General features: G+C 43.4%; 1 protein-coding gene across 18 annotated transcripts in view; it reads right to left on the reverse strand.

Annotated features, from left to right (window-relative positions):
* The window catches only part of ATXN1 (ataxin 1), a 271,490-nt gene that overhangs the window by 123,722 nt on the left and 130,076 nt on the right, over positions 1-17,692 (reverse strand). The window contains exon 1 of one of the 18 annotated variants that reach the window (XM_043540071.1): positions 11,321-11,357. The exons of the other annotated variants lie outside the window; for them this stretch is intronic. The gene's annotated coding sequence lies outside the window, so the exon portion shown is untranslated. Of the gene's footprint in view, positions 1-11,320; positions 11,358-17,692 lie in introns of those variants that run through there. 18 annotated transcript variants of the gene reach the window in all.

A 17,692-nucleotide genomic window follows, 5' to 3' on the forward strand; every position in this document is an offset into this window, starting at 1 on the left:
TGGGGAATAGGGCAAGGGAGCTGGGGAGCTCCAACCTGGTAAAACTGCAGGATGCAGGCCTTGTTGAAGGCCTACAGAGGTACTGGAGCTGCAGAGATACAGCCTAGGACTAGACAAAGACAGCAGGTCCTAACCCCTTACCAATGATGAGCGGCCATTACAGACTGCAGTCTGCCCCTGTGAGCGAGGGCTAGATGATGACTAACAGTAGCCACTGAGGCAAGGTGGGTTTAGAGGGTTAGGGATTTCCCTGGGAGGGGAGACCCAGAGCATGGACCCAGAGAGTGGGGGTACTGTTGGGGCAGAACCCCAAGGTAAAGGGTACCAGGGTCCGGGAGGGACACAGGGCCTAAGGCAGGCGATACACTGGCCAGCAGAGGGCACTCCGAATCTGGAGTTGTGCTAATTCCCTGGACGACCAGCAGGAGGCACCGTGCCGGTGAGTCATCGCTTCACTACACAATCCTTTTTGCTGTTGGTTGCAGGGATACTGGGGTCTGTCAAAAGGCCTTGCTGGGATCCAAAATGGCCTCATTCAAGGGCAAAGACAATCATGATGGGCCTGATGCCGCAACAATGTCCACCACCAGCAGGGCATGGGAGGACTCTAATCTCCCCTACCTGGATCCCCAGGTTTTGTGCTACCCTTTTGAGGAGTTCCTGGTGTACCCTATAATCATCCTGGGAGAGTGCTATCCTTGTTCCTGCCGCCACCACCACCTTATCAGGAGAGGAGGAAGCAGCAGCCTGTACGCGCCAGGGGCACTGTTCCTCACCCTCTGCACCAGATGGGGCTCATTGTGCTGCATCTTGAAATTCTGTACCAGGTTTGCCGGAACCTAGTCCCTGTTCCAAAGGAGGTGAGGGGCTGGGGGAGCTGAAGACTCTGATACAACGGAATAGGAGCTCCTGGACTGTGAGGTCTGGACTGGTGGAAAAGTTCAGTGGTTCCAAAACAGCCATTGTAGTGGCATCTGCCACTGTGCTGGTGGCTAGGCCATTGGTGGACTGCCTTGACTCATGTCAGCCATCCAGTAATGCCAACTGGAGCAGTGTCTGAGGAGAGGCTTCCTGGTGACCAGAGTGGAGCTGTGCCGACCGGTGTCACTGAGCAGTGCTAGAAGGGAGAAGACCAGTGCTGTGCCATCCTGGACAGTTTCCCTTTTGACAGTACTTGGAGTCTCAGTGCAGTGGGAGCTCTTGCCTCCAGTGCCACAGCTGACGGCTCCTGAATGGCAGGGGATGGCAGTACCGGGAGCTACAACAATGCCCTCACTGCCTCAAACACCTCTCGCGTGGCTGGTAATGCCAGGGTAGTTGTCCGATGGCTCTCTCTTGGTGGAGAGTCCAAAGGTGCCCTTCCTGGGGCTGGAGTCAATTGCACAGAGTGAACAACTGGTGTCTCCAAGTGGCCCAACACGGGTCATACTGCTAGTATCTCTGTGTCCGATTGACCCTGGGGTTGGGGATCACCCTCAGTCAGTCTTCTTCTGCTTCTTTCTCGGTACCCGCAATGGAGAGTGGTGCCGAAAGTCCCCCTGAGGAGCTCTCTTCTTCGGCACTGGGGATGATGATCGGTGCCAGGAGTCCTGAGAAGCCAAAGAAATATCCTTCCTTGGTGCTGAAGATGCAGAACTACGTTACATCTCTCAAAGAGAAGATGGGGCACTTCTTATTGAGGCCGAAGTACTCAGTGCCGAGTCGGCATGGCTTGGCTCCAAGGAAGGAGGAGGAACTTAAACCTGGTGTCCCTGTCTTCCTTAGTGTGGGGCCTGAACCCTTTGCAGATTCTGCAGCGCTCCTGCATGTGGGCCTCCTCCAGACACCTGAGGCAGCTGGAAATGGGGTCACTAACAGGCATCTGCTTATGGCATGACACACATGGCTTAAACCCCAGGACCAAGGCATGCCATGGTGCAGGGGTCCGCTAATCTAACTAATTTACTAACAAACTACCTGAAACTTAACCACTACAAATAGCTATGTATAGGGAATAGAACAAAGTCCACTGAGAGAGGTACTTGCATGAAAATGCAAGGACGAACTGCAGTTCCAGAGACTGTCACGGGCGGTAAAAAGGAACTGAGGGGGGCAGCGGGTCGGCAGGCCCCATTATACTGGCGCCAAGAGCGCATGACTCCAGGGTGCACTGGAGCCAACCCGACCGATACCACTGCAGGGAAAACTTTCCAGTGGCAGGGCTTGGGGTGAGCACACACCTATTTTGGAAGGGTCACGAGCTAGCACTCAAAGAACACTGAGCAGAACTTCCCAAAACAGACAGCAAAGCCTTGCTAGCTACAGCAGCTTTCAAACACTGTTGTAGCTAGAACGGTGCAGTGGTTTAGCATGAAAACACTTTCCGAGGCCCCCAACTAACACTACACTATCATCGAATAGAAGACCCACTTACAAAACAGTTATCCCCTAATTTTGTTACAACAGTGAAAAGTTGTCGTACAGGTGGGACCTAACAGTGCATGTTAACCAAGTGAAAGCCATAGGGGTTGGCCTACACCAAAAAGTTTTGCCACTTTAACGGTTGTGGCATAGTGAAAGTGCCTCCCTCCCCTGCCGCCCTAGTGTGGATACAGTTATATTGGTATAAGAGTGCTTATACAGGTATAGCTCATTTCAGTTCAGGAACCGAAATAAGCTATACTGGAACTAATATAACTGAGTCCACGCTAGGCTTTTTGCTGCTATAATTATGTTGGAAAAAAAAATCATACCCCCACCCAGTGATGAGCTGCCAAAAGCTGAAGACCCGGTTCCTTCACTCGCTCCGGGTCTTCGGCAGCACTTCGGTGGCAGGTCCTTCAGGCGCTCCGGGTCTTCGGCGGCACTGAAGGATGTGAAGTGAAGGACCCGTCGCCGAAGTGCCGCCGAAGACCCGGAGCGCCGCTGGGTGAGTAAAAATTAAAAAGGGATTCTCAGGGGAGCCTCCCCAGCCGAGAACTCAGGTAGGCCGGACAGGACAGTCCCGCGGCCCGGATGTAGCCTGTGGGCTGGAGTTTGCCCACCCCTTTAACAACCGGTTTGCGTGAACCGGCTCCAGCTCACCACTGCCCCCACCTGACATAGGTAGGTGGGTAAAACTTTATAAGTGTACACCAGCCCTTAGACAGACCCTCCAGGGGTTTAAGGGAGTTAAAGGGACACAATTTGATCCCACCTATACTGTAACTTTTAACCATTTGGCAATTGGATCAGGACCAGATCCCCTGGCTTGGCTGTAGGGCTTGTCTTTACAGCAGTGTAAACTGCTGCAGTTAACTCCCCTCAAGTTAGTGTAGCTTGAGTGAGAGCAGCCACACTGTGAAAGGGCATCAGAGCTTCCCACAACACAAAGTAGCTGCATCCCCACTGCATTTTCTACCTCCAATATCAGCAACAGCACACAAGCTTCAACCCACCCATGTCCAGCAAGCTTCCGTTTGAGGCACCACTTTACTTGAACTGGAGGGGTGTGTGGGTGTGTGTGTACACGTACGGGAGTCAGGTTAGGGACAACACTTGAGTTATATCTTGAGCTAATGTTGCAGGGAAGACAAGCCTATAGTTGTACAGACGGGGCTTACAAGCAATCAGCTGAGCCAAAATTGTATGAGAGATTCCAGCCCCTACCCTCACTAGCAGGAAAGTTTCAGTTTGATTTCTGAACACAGTTTGTGCCCAGGAATAGTGGCCACAAATCATGTTTGGATGCACACTTGAATGGCCAAAATCTGAGAGATTCTTGGAGTGCGTATCAATACTAAACCCCTTTCAACAATGTCCAGAATATGCACAGATCCATCTAAACCTACTGTATTTATAAACTCTGTTTTACAACTGCAATAAGACAACAGACAAGAATCCATGCTTTTTTGTCAGGCTCACTGCACTTTATGGGTAGCTAATGTCAGCCAATCAATACACCACACAATATATGCAGTCATCATACCTTTATACAAAATGCCACAGAAGAATATAAAATCAGGCAGCTTCACGCAACACAGCAACTCAGTGCACACTCCCTGAAAGCGAACACGCTAGAATACTCAGTTCCAGCAAATATGAGGACTTATCAGATGGAAAATAATCAGACCCTCCCAACTACATCATATCCTTGACTTAAGTGCTGCCATCAGCATGAGGTGCAGGGAGAGGTCCTGGATACAATAAGCAGTGTGAAGCTGTAGCACAATCCTGGTAGAACGTAGCAATTCATGGAAAATAGCATCACCCAAGAGGCAATCAGCCATCAGTCTGAAAGCAGCAGGAGTGGTTTCTGAACAAAACAGGCCTTGTGAAAAAACTAAACCTCATTTTGCCTCACAAAAAGCAGCCTTCTTAGAAAACAAAGTATATTTAAAAAAAATACTCCCATGAAACTTTCTATAAGGATTATTATTCTAACACAGACAGAGTTGGCAGTCCTCCCTGCTCTGTCTCTCCATGAAGCTGAACATAAGTATGTTAAGTTACCATTCAAAGTTGTGCTTGTGGTTTCCTAGGCCAGCAGAAGAAACAGTTGGGATGGGAAAGTTTTCAGAGGTGGGAGTAGTGCTTGCCTCACTTCTAATTGTAGCGAATCTGTCAACTTTCTTCCCTGTGTTTCAAGACTACACTTCAAAATCAGTCCCCGTGTGCTTTGAATTGCTATACTTTTAAGCTAACTACTTCTCAAAGTGCTGTTTAAAAACTGACATCTTCAACCACATTTCAGGCTGAGAATCAATCTAACTTTGCAGAGTCTCGTTGGGCCCCTAACCAAAGTGCAGCCTTTTTTTTATTATGACACTTGACAGCCAATCTCTTAGAAATGATTTGTGAAGAAATTTAGTTCAAATTACTTTATATCAAGGCATTTAAGAGAAAACGTGTTTTTCTTTGTTATAAGCTAAAAATAATGATACACTTTTATCTCAGATTCAAAAAAAGCAGCAAGCAACATTAAAACAAATCAGCAGTCTTTTGGCTTCAACGCACACAAACCCCAGCTACAAGCCATCCTGCTTTAATTGTATTTTAGAATGAGTCTGAGACACTCCTTGTGTCACGTGGCTAAGGGAATGGACTAAGCTGACTCTTCATGCCTGCGGCATCCAGTCAAAAAAGAAAGCCTGATCCTGCCAGGTGTTGAACACCCTCCACTTTCATTTATTTCCATAGGAGTTGAGGGCATTCAGCACCTCCTGGGTGTTGCTCAGTGCCTCTGAGAACTGAACTCAGAGCACTACCCCTGTTATTCCCATAAAAATTAGTTTACTGAGCAGCCAAAATGTCAGCTCTCCTTCTCTCTCTCAGGACCCAATCCTGAAAGATGCTCAATGACAACTGGAGCCAGGGGAGCAGAGCATCTTGAAGGGAGCACCCAGCACTTAAGAGGGTCTAGTTTCAAGATGGCTAGGAGTCATATTCCTTTAATACTTACAGGCATGAGGAAAAGTACACCTACTTCCATTTGCCTTTGTAAATACAAACCTCAAAGATGATGACATCAGTTTAGTAGCGAAAGAAAGGTTCGTTTCAAGGAGACTCGTGATATATTAGTATATAATTGTTCAAAATGTTAGGAATAAATGTTTATTGCTAAATATTTTGGGAGATGGAAAATAATCAGTTCACATGTCACATGGGAGACCCAGACTGAAATTAGAGAAAGGAGGCCCACATCTTAAAATTCAGATGTAGATTCCAAGTACCCCCGCCCCCACACTATGGAGGTATGCAGACATAACATATTGTTCAGCCCATAATATCAATGTGAACCACTGGCCAAGTGTTCACTCAGCTTCATATTGTGAGAATCACCAAAGTTTTGGCTGGTCAGGTTCAAGGTTTCAGTTTAGGCTGATGTCTTTTTCATATCCAGTCCCAGCTTCCCATTTCTCTGGCTCACAGGAGTCACAGGAGTGTTTGGAGGCACTCTCTTCCTGGGGCCAATGTTCATGAATGGCACCTTCCAGAGGCAGTAAAGAGTAGTACAGTATTTTCAAAGAAAGTCCCACCCACCCTTCACTCAGTGGCTGTTGGCTTCTGTGTATCAAATATGGGATAGTGGTTGGCACTGGTTGTTTTTGTTCACAGGAAGAAGAGGTGATCTTTACTGCACATCCTTCTTGATACCCTAAGACACTTCCTGCAGTCTCAGCTTTAAACCACACTCTCACCCTTTCCTACATCATGGCCACCATTTTTTTAAGCCAAGGATGACAGGATCAGCAAGAAGGGGCTGTGGTAAGGCACTTTCTATTCAATACTCCCAGCCCCTGTGTCCACAGGATTCAGGGTGCAAAATCAGACCAGTGAGGGGTCATGTCACCATTTGCCCTGCAACCCTTGGAGCCTTACAATACTCTGCTGCTGAAACTCCCTGCCTAAGACATTCACAGTCAGCAACAAGCATGCAGGTTACACCCTGAGTGTCTGTGTATAACTGCAGTCCTGGTCCAACAAGTCTGACCCCAGCAGCCTGCCAGCAACACATCAGCCACACTCCCTGGTCTCTACAAGCCTTGGTTACAACCAGCAAGGTGACCCCCAACACACTGCCAATCCTGAATTCCCTCCAAACCATGTGCTCTGCAATGTGCAGCCCTCTCCTGGACAGATCAGAGAAATAAGAAGATTAGTTTGTTCCTCTAGAGACACAAAAATCACATTGCAGTGTATTAACTTAACTAGAGCAAACACACACTTCCGTTTAAACACACCACTGAGTTGGTTTATAGTAAAAATAAAACAAATATATTAACAACAGGACACAGGTGAAATGATGCCAAGTAAAAGGAATAATGTTAGAAAGAATTACAGGCAAATAAAGTGAAAACATGCATCTAAAAGTCTAAAACTTAATCTAGCCAGGTACAGACTTTGTTCAAGACGGTGTCTCACACTGTTCTTCCTTCTTCCCAACCATGGCTGACTTTCCCTCACTCAGGAACTTCCACAAAAGTACAAGGTGCTGGCTTCCCTTGTCTTCCTAGGTGAAAGATCTTTGCCTAAGCAGATTTCTCACCTATATTCAGTTTCCAGAGACTTCACACCCCGCCGCTTGGTTGAAGGAGCCATGTTTCTCATCTTGCAAGAGCCCTGGCCCCTTGTGTCTGTCTAGTGATGGATGCCAAAGATGACTTCTGTCTTTGCTTATATCTTCCTATATTCAATTACTTTGTTTCAAGAGTCAGGACGACCTGTTTTTCCCTTCCTGTGGGCTTCCCATCCCTCTGGGCTTCCATTGTTTTGATTCCACCATACTTAATTTACATAAGAGACAGGTAAATAGCTGCCTTCTCCCCTGCCTGGGAGGGAACCTGTTTCTCCCTCTTTGGCCACAGACTTTAAAGCATAAATATCATTAAGTTTCCATAATTCCTCATCTAGTGTTAATATATACATGTCACAGTGATATTAACCATTAGGGCGTCATTAGCTTTCAGCTTTTGTGCTATACCTTTTTATTAAATACAGTAATATTGCATACAATCAAGTGATTCAATTGCTTAACACTTGAGGTTCAGCCCCGCCCCCCCCAACTCCCCTTCCCCAGTCTTTATAGACCACCAAACCTTTGCAATGTATTCTTTGAAAAGTAAATCTCAGACCAAGCTTGTCTCTCCTGCTGGGTGTAGATGTCACGCTGTCTCCTCCCCAACTTGTTGGCTTGATAGCTTTGTTTAACTAATATGTAAAAATGGACTTTCATGGCCTTTGCCTGAAGATTGGGCAGGTCAGAGAATCAAATACACACTCTTTTATCTAAGGCAGACCAGTTTACCAACTCCCCTTGGCATGCCTGGTTTAAAAACACTTAGTCATAATTCCAGCATATATCCATAACCCTTAATACACCCCACATACATACATCATGCAAGAATATGAACGACCAGTGAGTTATTCATTTTGAAATGATACTTCACAAGGCATATTTTGTACAAAGATTACTACAATAGTGTGTAGGGTATGAATACAAGGGTGCTTAGAGTCACACCCAGACAGGCCAAGGAGTGAGAAAACAGCACCAGACTGAACTCAGGTGTCACATGGAAGAGAGTGAAGCAGTACGTACCATAGCAACACTTTTGACTAATAAGCAAGAGCCTGATCCAACTCCCACTGAAAGACCCTCCACTGATTTCAGTGGGTGTTGGATCTGGTCCTAAGACATCATTTGTCAATCATGATAAATCAGCAAGTAATAGGATCTAATCACTACGATACATTTTCCCTTACTCTTTTGAGACAAGGTGAACCTGAAGATCTTGCTAATTTTGCATTTGCTATTTTCAGGTCATCTGAGTCATTTGTACTTCCCAGCATCAAAGAGTTAACAAAGGAAAGAATTACTTTAGCATGTGTTTCATGCAAGGGTAAGTGGATTGGCTAGCTATCAAAGCAGATTGTTAAATACTGCACAGAGTTCCTGATTTTTTCCCCGTCTGAAATAAACACAAGAATTTACTGTGGACGTAAATGTAAACCTAGATACCACATTTGCTGATAAAGCAAAGTCTTGGTGCTTGCAAAACTGAAGCTAACGGTCTACAATATACTTACATTTCACTATTCTGTACTCCTGCATTTTGAAGCTGACCTGTGATGGGCCTGAGGGAGCCAATGCTAATTGCACACTCAGCAAAACCAAATGTTGGAGACAGACAAAGAACTGAGATTATGCTATAATAGAACATTAGATAGTTGAGAAGATGAGTCACTCCTGCACTTGGTAAATCCTCGCTGTATTTTGGGCACCAATTCGCCAAGCCTGATAGTTGTATTTCTATTGTACTCACTTGGAAAAAATGCAGCCAATAAAACATATTTTTATTATTTATCTCTGCTTCCATAAGCAGAAATGGCAGATGGTGCTCTCAAAACATTGTCATAGTATATTTCCTATGTTTTCTTTTGAATTAATAAAGGCTACTTTCCCATTTAAAGATTTTTACAGTCCCTTGAATACCTTCAAAGGAGAGGTATAATATATTACTACCACCCTCTCTTGCCTCACTAGGGTCTCCTGGGAAGTTTCAGCTGTTTGTTCGCTGAACCCCACGCTATGATTCTCAGCGGATGAGTACTGCATCCCGGTGTAGTATTTTAATGCTTGTACCTCTTCTGAGTACATACCTCAATAGAGACATGTATATTGTTTTGGCAGCACTCCACTAATTAATTACTATCAAAACTTTTGAATGTTCTTCCACTGCAAATCAGGTGGGTGGCCACATGCCTTGGAAATACTGTTATGTCAGAGCTAATCTATATCACTTGGCTGATGAGATGCAGGACAAATGGCTGCCAAGCCACTTCTCATCCCATCATACATTTTCACATGTAATGCATGAAATGCCCCTTTGATTATCAAACGGATACCAGTGACACCACCACAAAGGCAAGAATTACGTGCAGACCTGCAAACACAAGGCATAAGTTGCAATCACATTTATGTTACAACCAAGAATGTTGAGTTAGTTCCTAACCGAGTTCAATCTTTAGAAAGTCTTGATTTTCAATGGCAAAAATGACTTGGACCAGTTCAGGATTACATATATCCATAGTGGGGCACACTTAAGTCTGCTATAAGTTGTACAGAGGCATGTGACTGTGAGAAGTGGCCAAAACCTAGTAGTAACCTTGTTAAATTGATTAAATTAGTGTGTACTGACAAGAGTGCCTGATGCTATACAAACAGTAGGATATGGTGCCTGCCCCAACGAGGTCACAATCTAGTCCAGCTACAGACCATACAGATCAGACCCACATAATACAATAATAAACTTGTTTGAGACACAGGAGAAATCTAGCAGTGGTCATTTTTCTATTTTCTTTGTAGAATGGCAATTTGCCATAAACTGAACAAAAAACCCCAGAAGAATAAAAACTTCTGACAAACAGAAATAAGAAAATCCCTCTCTATGTTACAATGGAAACAAGAGAAGAGTCTGAGGAGAAGAATACATTACAACTCACAAAGGCCTTGTCTACCCGCTGTGAATCTGCCCTGATTTCAAGCTGGTGACCAGCCACCAGTATATACCACAGGTGTGCGCTGCTTCGGCAAGATTGTGTTTATAGCCAGTTTACCCTATCTGAATCTTGAAACCCTTGGTTTCAAGCAGTGCTAAACTCCACTGGTATAAACATCAGCTTTGCCTGTTTACACTAGGAATGTGTGTCACGGCAGATATCCCATTGGCTGGCCAAAACAATATTCACAGACCAGAACTGCTTTGGTTTTCAATCTTAGAAGACTGGACTGCACTTTCTTGGCTAAAGGCAAGAGATGACCAGAAAGGAACTTCAGCTAATATGTCAAGTAGGGAGTTAAATAATTTTGTGCAATCCAGATCTTTGCTGGTTTTGATGCAAAGGATTTGCTTTACTTTTCAGCAAGCTACCAATGCCAAAGCAATCTTCCCCTTGTTCTACGCTTTGCAGAGCTTTCAGAGCAGAAGACAAAAATACTGAGAATGAATCTTGGTAACCCGCTGGTTTTAAGAAAGACCAGGTGGGAGCTCTAGTAGCATCGCTGTTAGTGCTTTGAACTTGGAGATTCCAGTTCCCTACAGTCAATAAAGTTAATATAGCTACATGAGAAGTCCGAATTGTATCATATATGGTTTATTTATTTTTAAGCATTTTGACTGAACGTGGGTTTCCTGAAAATGAGGGCCTCACAGCACTGGATAGAGGCAGGCATAATACAGTACTGTACTCTGTGCATACATACGCATGTGCACACACCATTACCTCTCTCAGTTACCACACGAAATTACATTGTGGTTCTGTGATGTGAGTTAGGGGAAGTCTCAGCTCATTTTCATTTGTGACCTACACTGGATTTCAAACAAGAGTCTCCTTCTGGAGTGCTAATATTCATAAGCAACTGCCTTAATTCAGACGTTTGTTTATTACTGAAAAATGTATAACAATAGGCTGAAATTACAGAAATTCTATTTGGCGCTGCCAAGGATAGAAACTGCTTCTTTGCTAGTTTGCTACTGTGCTTCGTTAAAGACCAAATTCCGCTCTCACTTATATCCTGTAAGATTTTAGTGCTGTTGTATGGGATGTAAATGAGAGCAGTGGAATGTAGCACTTTGATTTTAAGAACAGAAATTAAATACTAGGTTTTCAAATATATCAAATTTATTTCAAAATATTTCCTTATTTAAAGAAGTGGTTTTCAACCTGTGGTCCACAGACCCCTGGGACTCCGCAAACAATGTCTAAGATTTCTAAAGGGGTCCGCACCTCCATTCGAAATTTTTCAGGGGTCCACAAATGAAAAAAGGTTGAAAACCACTGATTTAAAACATTTAAAACTCACTATTTGTTAAAAAAGCTGCCAACCCCTTGTTTCCATTTTCTATTCCAAACCTGTGAAAGGTAGAGTACGATTTTAAGGTAAATATCAGTCAAAGAGAACACAGTGACGTGAAACTGATCCTTTCTCCTTTTGTTAGAGTCACTAAAGATGTGTCTGCTTTTCGGATGTGTCTACACAAATCTAGGATGACTGTCAGTCAGCACTGAGATCCACATACTTGTTTGTCCAATCACCAGGCAATCCTAGGAGATGCAGACCTCACTTCCAAGTACAGAGATACCAATAACCTCAACAACAATTTACCAACATTAAAATGCACATAACACCAATTTCTAGAAATGGGCATAATTTAGACTACTAGTCCTACCTGTGCTCAATAATTTCTGACCAGAGATGTGATCTGAAGTTCTCAAAACATGGCTGTATTTAGCACCAGTAGGATTCTGACCAAGTACCTAAGCCTGGCATCAGGCATTTTGCAGGCCCAGTATATTTCAATAACTGAGCCAACTGCCTATAAATTGTTTTTAGGATCCTTTGCAGAAAGCACCACGGCCAACAAGATGAAACAAGGATTCTGCTGATGACTTGAGAAGACATTGAATGTCAACTAGCCTGTTTAATTTCATTAAACAGTGAACTTCCTTCCACACAAAACCTAACAGGTCAGATGATTGTTGAACACTAATGGAAGCTAATCAAAAGACCCAAGATTATTTGGCAGGCTTACACAAAACCTTTTCCTACTTTAGTTTCCATGCAAAAACACATCAAATGTGAATTCATATCAATGGAGAGTCTGCAAAGTAAGTATCTATTACAAGCAGAAAACTGCATTTAGAACTAGGATTGAGAAAAAATTTCAAAAGTGCCTAAGTGATTTAGGTGCCTAAGTCCCACTGACTTTCATTGAGACTCAGGCTCCTAAATGCCTAAGGGTATGTCTACACTGCAACAGGGAGATGTGATTCCCAGCGTGGTACACAGATTTGTGCTAGCTCTGGTTGAGCTAGCCCATTACAAATAGCAGTGCGATCGTTGTGGCACTGGCTGCCTGAGCTCGGACCCACCAGGTCGGCAGGTTTGGACTCAGGCAGCTAGCCTGAGCCACTGCCCATGCAGCAAAGCCCACCGTGCTATTTTTAGCATGCTAGCTCTTCTCAAGCTAGTGTGAGTCTGTCTATCAGGGCAGGGAATCATGCCTCCCAGCTGTTGTGTATGTGTAGACATACCCTGAGGCACTTTTGAAAAAGGTTCTTAGGTGTTCTTGAAAATATTATCCCTAGTTTACAAGAGGAAATTTTTGCTCTTTTTCCACACAGTTTCAGCTTTGCCTGTGATAGGATGCCAGGAGTGCTAGCGTAGAGAAGGCACCAGTGGTCGTTGGCATTTTAAGCACCATGTCATGGAAATCTTTCAGCAAGACTAGACAATGTAGCGCTCAAACCACCAATGGCCAACTGGAGCTCTGGCTACCTCCCTATCCCTATTCAAATGTGCAAGGGCTGGGTACAGAAAGCTGAAAAATAGCTACAAACTTAGGTGTAGAAAAGTTAACAGGATCCCAAGAGAGAATTATTATTTCTTGTCTTTTTTTTAATATACTTTTAAGAAAACAAGTAACAAAAGAACTACAGACCAGAACTCAATTACCTAACAACAATGCTAACAATGATTATTCCAATTAAGCGTTAACATGTAAACACATACCAATGCATTCAAATTACATGCAGAGAAATGAGCAGAGAAACCTACCAGAGTCTGATGATTTATGATCTCTTGGCAGGCTGTACTGTGTTCTCCAGATTCTGCGCTTTTGTTTAAAAACAATTAAGTTTCTAGCACTTCTGGTAGTGAAGATAACTTTACAATATAAACCTGTGTGCAGCAGTCTTGCTGAGTCTGCAGCCAGGCAGACTGAAACAACAGCACCAAGAGAGGTGTGAACTTCCCCTACATCTTACTGGGAATGTTAGTATATTAAAGACCGCACCTTAGGCTTTGAAGCTTCAGTTATTAAATCTGTGCCCAATGCACAAACAGCCAGCTTCAGTCTTTGAAGCTAGCAGAGCTGTGCCTTAGAAGACATTTGTAAAGCCTCTCCCTGTACCCAGAAAACCCCTCTCCTTACAAAACCATAATCAGAGACCCAGCCGTACCATGTTAGTTCAGTGAGCTTATACATATAGAGAGATAATATATATATAGATAATAAACACATACCGCTCACTGTGAGAATATATATATATTCTCACAGTGAGCGGTATGTGTGTGTGTAAATTATTATCCGTATTATAATAATCTCTAGAGACCCCAATCGAGATGAGGGCCACATTGTGCTAGGCGCTGTACAAACACATATTAAGAGACAGTCCCCACACCAAAATAGTTTACAATCTGAATAGACAAGACAAGGTTGGGAGAGGTAAGTGTATGTATGTGTGAAATATATATTTATGTAAATGTTTGTGTGAATCACAGCTTCTTCTTTTTTGCCCAGGTTAGTAGGTATAGTATTCAATCAAACACTCAGTTTCAACCAACATAAATAAATTACAAACAAAATAATGTTAAATCTCAAACCATAAAAAAAAAAACCTTTTCAAGTAGCAGAATGTCTACATCCCTTCACCCCATCACCTCAAAAAAGCTTGCAAAGCTTGTGATTATCCCAACTACACCGTATAAATGAACAAATAAATTGGTTTTGTGACCAAAACCCAGGACCAGGAGTCAGACAGTTCTATTCACACATCTCCCACAGATAGTGAGAGAGACTTTAAGGAGGTCACTTAAGCCAAACATTTTTCAAATGTCTACTGATTTTAGTTACCTCAATACATTCAATATGAGACAACTGAGGTCTGCTCAAGGGTGCCCCTTTAGGTCTCAGGCCTCTAGCCATCACCTCTCTATGGACAGGCGCTGGGAACCAGTGTCTCTCTCCCGCCATACCAGAGATTTAGGCTTCCATTCACTGTGACTACCCCAGCAGGTCTGACCTTAGCCAGCACCTGTGGCTTGTTCACTCTCAGGGGACAATGACATGGCTTGCAGTGATCAGCCAGCTTTCACAGAGCACTGTACAAACACATATTAAGAGACAGAATCCACAGTACATTTATTTTAGGATGAAAGTAGAGGGTAAAAGCAGAGAAAACATATAATAAAACAATAAAGAGTCTACTCATGCTAAGCTTACCAGGTGCCACCTATCTTCCACATGGAGCCCCTGGCAGGTTCCAGTCTTTCAAATCCTTCCAGCAGGGGTTTGCCCTCATGATTACAGAATCACGTCAGCTTGAGGATCAAATGAGGTACGCAGCTAGTTCAGGCTAAACTTTTATACCGGAAGTCCTCTCTCTGACTATGGCTACAGAGCCACTGCTGGCACAGCCACCTAGAGCAGACGGAGTGTATGCCAGGACGAGGAGGAGGGGGTCTGCTGGTGTAGGAACACCACCTCCCTGACGGATATGAGCTATGACGACAGAAATACTCTTCTGTTGGCATAGCTGCATCTACACTAGGGGATCTGTTGACATGGCTGTGTCATTAAAGGTGTGGGTTTTTCACACCCCTGGCTGGCACAGTTATACACGTATACGTTTTAAGTGCAGACCAGTCCTTTGTCTCCTCAGCTTCTTGAACCTGGTCTGAACCAATATATGCAATTCACCCAAGGGGATGGTATTTCTCTGGAGTTGTTACCTGTTCTGGAATTTGCAATAACTACCCTCCCCGATCCATATTTAGTTCCTGGAGGAAGCTCACTAATCTTCTCCTGGGGAACTAGACTACAATCCCCTTCTCACAAAAATACATATAACATTCACAGATACATGAGTTTATGAATAATCTCTGTGTCTACAGCGTTTGGCACACTGCCGTGTAATAGTGTTTTTATGTTCCCACGTTTCCTGGATCTCACGTTCATCACAATGAGTACCCGCAACTCCAGCTGAAGTCAATGGGAGCTGTGGGTGCTCAGTACCTCTGGAAATTCACCCTTTTGTGGTTCGAGTTGAGCACTCAAAAACTGGGGCACCAAAAATTGGTGAATGCTTTTAAACAACTGTCAAAATGGCTGGAACATTAGAATTTTTTTACTTGAATAGCACCATATCTCAGTATCTCCAATTATAAAGTGGAATAATATTATGAGGCTTAATTTAATGAAGGTAACTCAGTCAACCTGAAATATGGTTACGTTCCACAATGATTATGTAGTAGTTATGATCGTTTACTTGGCTCTATTTCCTTCCTGCTAATTTCTGTGGTTTTACAATCACATTTTCTTCTCCCTCTCGCTCTCTCTCATTACACAAACAAGGAAAACTAACTTATCAGGGGGTACTGTGAAAATGAGATGCATAAATGTTAAATTTACAAAGACTACAAACTGGAAAAAAAATCCCTTCTAATCTCTTTCAATTATGATAAATCTTGTCACTTACAATAACAGTGGGTATAAATAGAGTGTCTGAGTGGTTCACAAATATTAATTAATTCATTTTTAAACATCCCCATGAAAGGAGAGGTTATTATCCCCACTTTTAATGTGGGAAACTGAGGCACAGAGCAGTTACTCTCAACAGTGCCCACTAATTGTCATGTAATTAAAGACGATCACCCATAACGTTCTTTTAACATACTTTTGTGTCTAATTTCCCGATTTATACGGATTTATACGGACACCTACATGGTTCATCAGCAGAACTGGAACCTTTAGATGCCAAGTAGACCTCTACCACCTGAGATAATGTAGTAACTGATAGTGGCAGTAGGTTGTCAATCTTTATGTGGACCAGCACTAGAGAGGGTGAGATACAATTTGCCATTGAGTTCCACATATTATTAATTATTATATTTATTATTAAATTATTATTATTATTATTATTATTTTGGACAGCAAAGGAACGGTAAGACTCAAGAATCTTGAGTTCCATTCCAGCTTCTAGAGGGAAGTGTGCTCCGGTGGGCACAGACCTTCTGACTCTGTCTCCTCCAGCATGTCCTTGTCCCAGATCTGTCTCTTTCTGTCCCCAACTCCTCATCTCAGTTTCCCCCGACTCCTTGTCCCAGTCTCATTGAACAGCCAGTCCAGTGTCCCCACACCCCAGATCCTGGTCTGCTCCAATTGTCTTCCCACCCTAACTCCCGCTCCCAGTGTTCTTGCCCAGCCAGTCCTAGTCTCTCTACTTCTGCCTCCAGGCTCCACTTCCAGATCTACTTCTGCTGTCCACGCCCTCCCCCTAGTCTGGCTCTTGTCCTCTCTGTATTTCAAATCAGGTTTCCTTCTTCTCCACATTGCCTGTGTTCCAGCACCAGGGAACATTGTGAGCACAGGAGAGACAGTCTCCCTGGTCTCAGTTCCTGTGCCTGGAATCAAAGGAGCTATGAGCAGACAGGTGCAGCAATTTCAGGAAAAGTTCTGCTCAGGTCCTGAAGCTCTGGGTTGGAGCATGCTCAATACAGCTGGAATCTTCTGAAAAATTAGCTACCAAACTCTAACAAGGCCCTATTGAGCATGTGCAAACTGATATTTTTCAGAGGCTTATAACTTGGTCAAATTGAGGCAAATTTTCATACAGATGAAAAGGCACAGCCCCAACACCAGGGCAACTTCGTAGACAAATTTCAAGCCCCTCTTCCATAAAATGGAGGTGCTAGACCTTCTAAAAGAAACAGAGGTAAGAATTTTTTTAACATGGGCAAAACAATGTATCTTTTCCTAATGTCATTCTCTGAAATGACTGAACCATTTTTGCTGAAATAAAAAAAAACAACCAAAAAAAAAAACCACAGAGTGAAGCAGACACCCAGCATGGAAAATTTCAGCTTCAACGGTGAAGTCTAACAAAATTACAACCAAACTGAAAACAGAATCTTATAATGGAAAGTACTGTGCAATCCTGAGTATAGTGGCTCTACTTATTATTATTATTATTATTTATTAATTATTATTAAAAGACAGTCCCTTACAGCTAATCCAGGATATAGAACACAAGTGATAGTCTCAGAAAAAGATTCACATTCTAGTTATCCCTGGATGTATCTTGACAAGGAGACATTTAAAATACAACAGAGATTACAGCAATTAATGCAAGTGATAGAAGATTATTGCAGAATGAAAAACATCAATTGTTTGAAGAGATTGCTTGGCTCAGATAAGTGAGAGAAAGGAAGTTTAGTGTCACAGCCTATTTAAACAGATTACTTAGAAGTGTCGATTGGTTTCTGTAGACACAAACAGTGGTATTCATACTAGGATCGGATGACTGGTTTTGTATCAGGGCCCCACAAGCAAGGTCAAACTCTCTGATCAATGTAATTCAGCAATCTAATAAGTAGTTGTGGTGAGCAAGAAAA

Source organism: Chelonia mydas, chromosome 2, assembly GCF_015237465.2.
Source record: "Chelonia mydas isolate rCheMyd1 chromosome 2, rCheMyd1.pri.v2, whole genome shotgun sequence".
Taxonomy (NCBI): Eukaryota; Metazoa; Chordata; order Testudines; family Cheloniidae; genus Chelonia; species Chelonia mydas.